General features: G+C 41.9%; 1 long non-coding RNA gene across 1 annotated transcript; it reads right to left on the bottom strand.

Moving 5' to 3' along the window:
• Positions 1 to 3,434: 3,434 nt before the first annotated feature.
• On the bottom strand, positions 3,435 to 8,236 carry LOC102009827. Its single transcript, XR_260198.2, has 3 exons — positions 8,040 to 8,236; positions 7,098 to 7,405; positions 3,435 to 5,545 (listed from the first exon to the last, which is right to left on the bottom strand). It is a non-coding gene; the product is annotated as an uncharacterized LOC102009827 (long non-coding RNA).
• Positions 8,237 to 9,108: the final 872 nt, after the last annotated feature.

Raw genomic sequence — 9,108 nt, forward strand, 5'->3', positions numbered from 1 at the left:
AAGGTCATGAGTTCGATTCCCAGTACTGGAAAAAACCAAAAAACCAAAAAAACAAAACAAAACAAAAAAGAAATACAACTAGACCCATATTTTTTTACCAAGCTCTAAACTAAAATCAAAATGGATCAATGATCTAAATATTAAAACAGAAACACTAAATCTGTTGCAAGAGAGAATGGGTAGAACTCTTGAAGACATAGGTGTTGGCAAAGATGTTATGAACAAAACCCCAATTGCACAGGTAATATCACAAAGAATTAACAACTGAGATCTCATTTTATTAAACAGCTTTTGTACAGCAAGAGAAACTACCGAAAGAGTGAAGAGATAGCTCATAATGTAGGAAAATTTTTTTGCCAGCTGTTCCTCAGGCAAAGGACTACTATCTAGAATATATAAAGAACTCACAACAGTCAGACCCCCCAGATTTAAAGACCCATCCCCAAAATGGCATCTGAAATGAATAGACACTTCTCAGATACAGAAGTGGAAACAGCAAATAAATATATGAACAAATGTCAAATGTCGCTGGTCATTCAAGAGATGCAAATTAAAACAATGCTGAGATTCCATTTTACCTCAGAAAGAATGGCTATTATCAAAAAATCAACCAATAATGAATGCTTGTGAGGGTGTGGGGAACAAAGAATTCTTCTCTACTGTTGATGGGAGTGTAGACTGGTGCAACCACTGTGGAAATCAGTGTGGAGAGTTCTCAAAAAAAAAAAATACTAGGACTAGAGGTTTCATTCCCCTTCTTGGTATCTTCCTGAAAGAATTAAAAGCATCTTGCCATAGTGATATATGCACGCCCATGTTTGTAACAACACAGTTTATAATAGCTAAATCTTGGAAACAACCCAAATACCCACCAACTCATGAATGGATAAAGAAGATGTGTGTGTTTTTTGTTTTAATACAATGGAGTACTCTGTATCATAAAGAAGGATAAACTTGAGACATTTCTAGTTAAATATATGCACTTTAAGTCCTCACTTTTAAGTGAAATAAACCAGACACACATATGTAAATACTAAATTGTTTCTCTGCTGTGAGAACTTGAAAGTATAAATGAGGACCAAAATGTGTAATAGATATTATGAAATAGGAAGCAAATGTTCAAATGGGAAGGGAACCTAGGGAGCAGGGAGGATGAAAGGAAGGGAGGGAAGAGAAAAAAATGAGAAAAGAAGAAAATAGTGGAAACAAAGCTTTTGTAAATAAGGAGGGAAAGAGAGTTGATAGGAGGATAGAGGACTGGGGAAAAAAGAATCAAGTTATATCATGTACAGGTACAAATTCCCTATGATGAATGTGATAATTATGTATACCTAAAATGTACCAATAAACTTAAGTAATAAACAAAACAAAACAAAACAAAAACATGGAGTTGGAAGAGGAGGAAACTATGATCTGTACCACTAGCCTTCTAGTTAATGGAAAAAAAAGGGCAGAAAAGCTGAGATCCACTAAGGTAGTGATCTGTGGCTTTCCTGTAATGGGACTCACCTGTAGTAGAGCCAGTCATTATAATAAGGGTAATCATATACAAAAAGAAATCCTTGCTAGGTGGTAGGGTTTTTATGGAGTATCAGACTAAATGTTCTACAGCTCTGCAATGAGGTTGCCATTGTCTCATTTTATGTTTATCCTTCAACTGATGTCATATTTTTCAAAGTGGTTATGATTTTGGCCTTGTCATCCCTGGCACTAGGCAGCTTCCAAATTGTCCATTCTTGGCACTGTTTAATGCCTCGTCCCCTGTCCTTCTGTCAGGGGCAGCTCATTTGAGTTGCCAAGAGGGCTTGCCTTATTGCTCAGCTAGCCCAGGCTTAAGCTGCTTTATGACATTTCAACGTGAATCGATGATAGAAATTTCAATTTGTTTCAGAAGAGAGTTGTCAACAGGCCTGGAGCTCAGAAAATGAGTAGCCAGATCTTTAGGAGGCATTGATTTCAGTGTACATGGATGAAAGGCGTCCTGGATGTTGTTCCAGCATGCAGTTACTCTCTGAAACTATTTTATTTTATTTTTTTATCAGATTTTTGGGGTACATTTTAGATATACATAATGGTCACATTCATCATAAAAGATTTGTACCTGTACATGATATAACTTGATTCTTTTTTTTCCCCATTTCCCTACCCTCCCTTAAGTCCCTCCTCTTTATCCCATTTACAAAATGAAACTACCTTTATTTTCATGTAGGGGTTGCTTCTGAAGAACGTGTGTGTAGCTTACAACTGATAAGATTTTTTTTTTTTTTTTTTTTTTGTCTTTTTGAGACAAGGTCTGGTAATGCAGTTCAGGCTGGCCTTGAATTCACTTTGTAGCCCAGGCTGTTTTTTTTTTTATTATACATTTTTTTAAATTTAAAGAAATAAAAGAATGAAAACATATTAACAAACACACATACATTTGCAAAATAACACAAGAGCAATACAAGCAAAACTGAAATTCAGATGAGGTGATAGGAAATTAAAAATAGTTGTTGTATTACATATTGATTTCTTCAAAGTGGTTACTCAGGCAAACAAACATAGACATATAAGATTGATCAAAGAACTAATCATTAACCTTCTTTCACTTTCTTTTTATTTTTTTGGTAACGAAAATCCAACTCATGACCTCAGGCTTGCCAGGCAAGTGCTTGTGCCGCTGAGCTATATCCCTGGCCCAACTGTTCCTTTCAATAAAGTGATAGAGGTCAGTAGTACATCTATGTTAGCTGTCCTGTATATACATATAAACATAATTTCCCCTTCTTTCTTTTGTCTTTTCCCTCATCCCAGTTGCTCTTTACTTTTTTTATTTAAAAAAAAATAAAAGAATGAAAGCATATTAACAAACACACATACATTTACCAAATAACAAGAACAATACAAGCAATACTGAAATTCAGACAAGGTGATAAGAAATTAACAATGGTTGTTGTATTACATATTGATTTCCTCAAAGTGGTTACTCAGGAAAACAAATATAGACACGTAAGATTTGTCAAGTAAGTAATCATTAACTTTTCCTTTTAGTAAAGCAATAGAAGTCAGTAGTACTACTATGTTAGCTATCCTGTATATTCATACCAACATAATTTTCCCCTTCTTTCTTTTCTGTTTTCCCTCATCCCAGTTATTCTTTACTTTTGAGCATTTTCCTTTCATTTCACAGTGTCTAATATATCTCTTAATTTTATTCAGTCTTTCAGGTTCTTACACTAGTGAGACAATACATTTACACATGTGGGTCTGATTTATTTCACTTATGAGTATGGTCTCTAGTTGTGACTATTTACCTATAAAAGCCTTGAGTTTATCTTTCTTTATAGTTGAGTGATATTCCATTATATAAAAATACCATAACATTTTTATCCATTCCTCAGTGGATGGACATTTGGGTTGCTTCCACGATTTAGCTTGAACTCACAACAATCTTCCTGCCTCAGCCTCCCTAGTGCTGGGATTACGGGTGTGCACCACCACGCCTGGCTGAAGAATTCTTTCTTAACTATTTTGCTAAATGTAGTAATAGTAAATTGTTTTTGTCCATTCCTTTGGGACACTATCCCTCCTCCACTCTCAGTACTTGTGGCTTAGATGGAGCTGATTTCAGACCTTTGTTCTAGGAGCAGGAGTGTAACTCAGGTCTGCCCAATGAAAAACATGGATTTGATTAAGGGTTGGATATGTTAGATGTATCAGTCAAGATTCCGGAAACAGACGATACTTCCAAACTGGATTACCAAATAACCCTTCCACAGAGGTGTTGACGAGTATAGAAAACCATAAAGGTAGATTTTTATGGACCACTCATGGTAGAGGCATTGATTCCATCCCTCTGTGTAGAGGCAAGATTTGCAAGCCATTACTGGAGGAGGGGTGGATCTGCAGGCAAAAGGGATTGGTGGGGGAAAAGAACTTCCTAGCTTCATTCTGCCCCCTTCCTCCAGTCTCGCGTTGTTCTTCCTATTGACAGTACTCCCCCGCAGAAAAAGAGAGCTTAGGGGAAAAGGACCCGTGTGTGTCCATGCGGATCAATCTCTCAGCTGTAGAGAAAAGAGTGGTGTGGATTTGGAGGTCAGGCTAGAGATGTTCTCTACATAAACCTATTCGGGACAACAGAGAGGCTGTCCTGTTCTAAAAGATACTTAGCTTCAAAGGGCAATGAATGAGTCCTTGGTCAGCATCTTTGATTAGTGGCCAGTCCTCTATTTGCAGGGAGCCTCCTCTTGGAGAGTGTGTGTGTATAAAACAAAGACTTTTGATGGGACAACTAGGGAATTCTTCACTGGAATTTCTAGGACTTCTGATGGGACAACTAGGGAATTCTTCACTGGAGTTTCTAGGACTTTTGATGGGACAATTAGGAAATTCTTCACTGGAGTTTCTGTGGAAAATAAGCTACAGTTACTGGTAGCCATCTCATTACCTCTCTGGAGAGAGGAAGCAAATCAAAGAGATGGGCACAGTTTCCTGGTGATATCATATAAACACTTGGATCCAGGGAAAGTTGAAAACTATCTCTGGAATTTTGGGCTGGGACCAATAATTCCTCCTCTCCTCTAGCTAGTGAGATTTCTATCAGTTGCATCGGAAAGATGCCTGACAAATGACCACTTAGCCTAGTTCTACACACTGCAGAACTCAGTACATGGAGTCATCAAGATCATCTCCTGCTACAGCCAGCAGTGGCTCCAAACATTTCACCAAACCCAGTTTCCTTGGTCTGAGTAGATGCCAACTTCTTTCTTTCCATAAGCCTCTCCAGCTAGAGTCTCACTTCCGTCTGGTTCCTGTGCAATCCTAGGAGATCAGGATGTGAATGGCCCAGAGGCATCATTGGACAACATCAGGAATTTTCAGAATTCAGAGTGTTTGAGAGATAGCATTTCAAAACATGCAGAGAAAATAATGCAGGTCCCTTGAAGTAGGGCAAAGGGCTAGATTTAATATAGACTGAATTAGATGACTTAATTGAGATAGTGAAATATTCAAAAAGTTGGTAAATGTTAGACCAGAAAATATAATTCCATGGGAGAACTGCTCTAACATAAGGATGGCACCATTCCATATGCTCAGGTTGAATCACAACTGCTCTAAAAGATACTTAGCTTGAAAGGACCATGAATGAGTCCTTGGTCAGTATCTTTGATAGGCGGCCAGTCCTCTATTTTACAGGTACAAAACAAAATCACCTTGAACACTATGCTTTCTAGCAAGAAAGAAAGGAGAAACACGCTGTAGCCTGAGGGCCAGGAGTGATCAGTCCTTGTCAGAGAAACCCTGCAGATTGACCTTCCCTCCAACCCATATCTCCAGGATCCTCTGTATTTGTCCAGAGCAGAGAGTGAAAATCCCAATCTGCCCCTGTAAGAGTGAGAAATGGGGCCCATGTAGCAGAGCAGAAAAAGAATATGCTTGAACTTGGATGGGGTGTTCAGTCCGGATCCTCTCATTCATGATGTATGGGATCTTGGCTTATTCTCTTTGAGCATCTGCATCTTCTTTTATAAAATGGAGATGATAATACCTTTTTCAGATTGTAGTTCTGAGGAAGAAACAAGATTGAGTGAATGAAGCTTCTAGAGTGGTGCTTGGTGAATATCTTCCTAAATGGCCAGAATAAGAACAATGATGCAAATCTGGGCAAGTTTGATCAGTAGCACATTGGCGTTTCAACTTAAAGCCTGTATGATGCCTGATATAATAGCAAGTGTTAGCCCCTTTCTGCTTCCTGTTTTTTTTTTTTTTTTTGGTTTTTCTCCGGTACCGGGAACCGAACTCACGACCTTGCGCTTGCCAGGCAGGTGCTTTGCCGCTGAGCTAAATCCCCAGCCCCTCTGCTTCCTGTTTTTCCCAGGTGTGTTTAGTCCCTTGAAGAGACTGTCTAGTAATTGCATCTGAGGAATGCAGGAAATGATGGAAGCAATGACAGCTGTAAAAAGCTTTAATTTGCCTCTTTGACCTGGTAACTCCACCTCTGAAAATTAGCCTAAGAAATAATGTAGAAGAAAGAAAAAGTCACTTGTGCTAAGATGTTTACTATAGAATCCTTCATGACAATAAAAACCTACCACTATCCCATAATGAGGTCAGTTCCATTATGGTAATTCATCTAAAGGGGTTATTCTGTGGGCACTGAAAGAATGATTTCAAAGACTACATTGTACAACCACATGGAAACCATTCATGATTTAATGGTAAGTCAAAAGATACAGAACTGTGTCTATATTATTACATACTATGACATAGGTGTATGTCCCTATAACAGGCGTCATCAGTTTCTATCCTCTTGGTGTTCTATTTTTATGATCTTTACACACCACATTAATGTTTTCTGGTGGGGAAATTTGCTAATCTATTTCAATTTAGTTTATTGTTTGACCAGGTATGAAAATCATGCATAAAACTTAAGGCCAGGATTTTTTAGAGTAGCAGAAATTATGATAGATTTTGATAATGCATCTCAACTTTTATTGATGGGGCTTATACTATAAATATTAATAATGATTTAAATGAGAATGAGGAGGCTGGGTGTGATGGTGTGCAGCTGTAGTGTGATGGTGTGCTCCAGCACTCGTGAGGCTGAGGCAGGAAGAACCTTGCGAATTCGAGACCAGCCTGGGCTACAAAGTGAGCTCAAGGCCAGCCTGAACTGCATAGCAAGACCCTGTCTCAAAAAGACAAAAAAAAAAAAAAAATTATTAGAATGAAGGAATTACCCTCTTGCCCCTATTTACAATAAGCATTAACAATACTTTAAAATAGAATTATGGAATGGTCACTCTGTCTTTGTTTCACTTTGCTTTGGAAAAATGAATTATTGGATGTAAGATATTTAGAATAAGGCCTCTTACAGAGTAAATAATAAATAAGAGCTGGTAGCATTGTCACACAGTACATACTAGGCATTATTCTTACGTGAATTAATGCATATAATCCTTACAACAACGCAGGAGGTGGGGATCATTACTGCCTCAATTGTAGAGATGAGGAAGCATGCATAGAAAAGTTAAGCCCCTTGTCCAGGGTCACCCCACCAACAAGAGGCAGAGCTGGAATCCCCCCTGGGGGTCAGGTACCACAGCCTTGCTCCTCACCTTCCTACCACAGGAGATTCCCATTAAGCACAGAGCTCTCCATCTTTGAAGCTTCTGGAAAAGAAATCCAAGTGGCCTGCTTAGCTTTTAGGGGAAATAACCTTTGAGTCCTGGGCCCTCAGGAAGAAGGTGGTGAGAGGTGGAGAGGCAGAGGAAGGGAGCAGGCCCTTGTTTCTGCATCTTCTGGACTGGAGAGAATGCGGACACCGGAAGTGGCCAACCTTAGTTCCGGACTCATTTGTTTGTTGGTGGAGGAGTAGAAGTGGTGCATCCATGACACACAGGTTGCTGAAGTCACACAAGTCTGGCTGGCAGACAAGAAAAAGGGTCTGAGTCATAGGAGCCCAAGGGTTCCTTCTGCTCCTTGACCCCTCCTAGCTTCCAGGGGTCAGGAACTGGGAGGTGGCCTGAGATGTCACCTGGAACATATCCCCCACTTTCCCAATTCAGACAGTCAAGGGCCTTGACTTCTGCTGCTTCACTAGGCTTCTCCTCATAAACAGTCACTGCATCTCCAGACAGGAAAGTTCACAGAGGTGTGTCACCGTCCCCCACCTCTGTCCCCGGGGCTCTGCTCGAGGCTGCACTGCCCTTTGCCCTTTGATCTATCTCCACAGCTCTGAGAAGCCTTTGGGCCTCCCCAGCTGGCTCTGCTCTCCAAGGGAGAATGTGGGGAATGGGTTTGGGGTAATCCGGGCAAAGTCAATTTGAAACCGGAAGCTGAGCCCAGGCTATAGCTGCCCCAGGTGAAAGTTTCCAGGGAGCAGTGTCCATAAGGAGCCAGCATCTGGGGCCATGGCCAGGAAAGCCCCAGTGCTGGAACTAAGGGGTAAGATTGAAGGTCAGAAGCCAGGCAGTGACCACAGGAACAAATCCTTCCTTTATTGCCTCTTGTAGGCTGAGCAGGCGCCCAGAGATAGGGCTAAACCATGGAGTCCTCACCTGAGATCGAGAGGAAAGTTGGCACTGCTGGAACCAGTTGAGTCAGAAACATGTGAGAGGCTGTGGTCTAAAAAGGAAAGTCCAAGGTTCACCAAGTAAAGGGCCAGAAGTAGCCGTGGCAGCTGGGTTGCAGAGCCAAGAATCTGAGAACCAGGGAGGTGAGCACAAAAATAGTAGGTCCAGGGTAAACAGGACTGGCTAGAACATGTGCTGCTTGTGGCTCACCCTGGTGGGGCAGCTGGGCATAGTGGGAGTGGAGGCCTGCTAATTTAAAGGGCCAGAGCAAGCCTCAGTATCCAGGAGACCTTGAATCCAACCCAGCCCGGAAGCCTCTGACAATAGTTCAGGCTGGGTCTGAGGTCTGAGAAGGTCTAGACAGGTTTTCTTCTGAACCTGCAGCTGGTGGATCAGACTGAAACTACCAGGGAGGGGATGGCTGTGTTGGAGATAAGGACAAGCGCTGCTTGGGTGGAGGGACAAGTCTGGGCACCGGGGCCTTGGCTCTGTGGGCCGTGCATGCGTAGGCCTGCATGGGAAAGTAGGGATCGGGGAGAGAGTGGTTGGTGAATCACCCGTCCCAGATGTGGAGCAGATGCCACAGCACTGGGCTGCCTGTCAGCGGATTTGACCGCAGCTCAGATCGGCTGTCAGGCTCAGGCCACTGGCCCTGTTCCTGGCACAGAGAAAACCTGGGAGCTCACCCTCTGTGAAAGGCCACACAGCCCCACGGAACCACATTTGGGTGAGCAAATGTATTCCCTGAGCCAGGCTCGACAAGTTGATTTTATGACGCATGCAGGCAGAAGGTGAAACGCCTTGATCATTAGCTCACTTCCCTTGTGGGCAAGGAATCCTAGCTGCGGAACGGGTTTCTCCAGCACACACAGACCTGTCTGTCAGTGTGAGCTTGGCTGCTCCAGCACCTTCTTGGCACCTCAGAGGATGTCCCTGGTTCACCTCTGGGGCCACGTGCTTTCTCTTGCAAGGCAACGTCGCTGTTTTTTTCCTGGAACATCTCAGGACATAGGGACCATGCAAAGACTGCGCTGTGTCAGAGAGGCCCAGAGCA

Source organism: Chinchilla lanigera, unplaced genomic scaffold (genome assembly GCF_000276665.1).
Source record: "Chinchilla lanigera isolate Chin_1 unplaced genomic scaffold, ChiLan1.0 scaffold00013, whole genome shotgun sequence".
Lineage (NCBI taxonomy): Eukaryota > Metazoa > Chordata > Mammalia > Rodentia > Chinchillidae > Chinchilla > Chinchilla lanigera.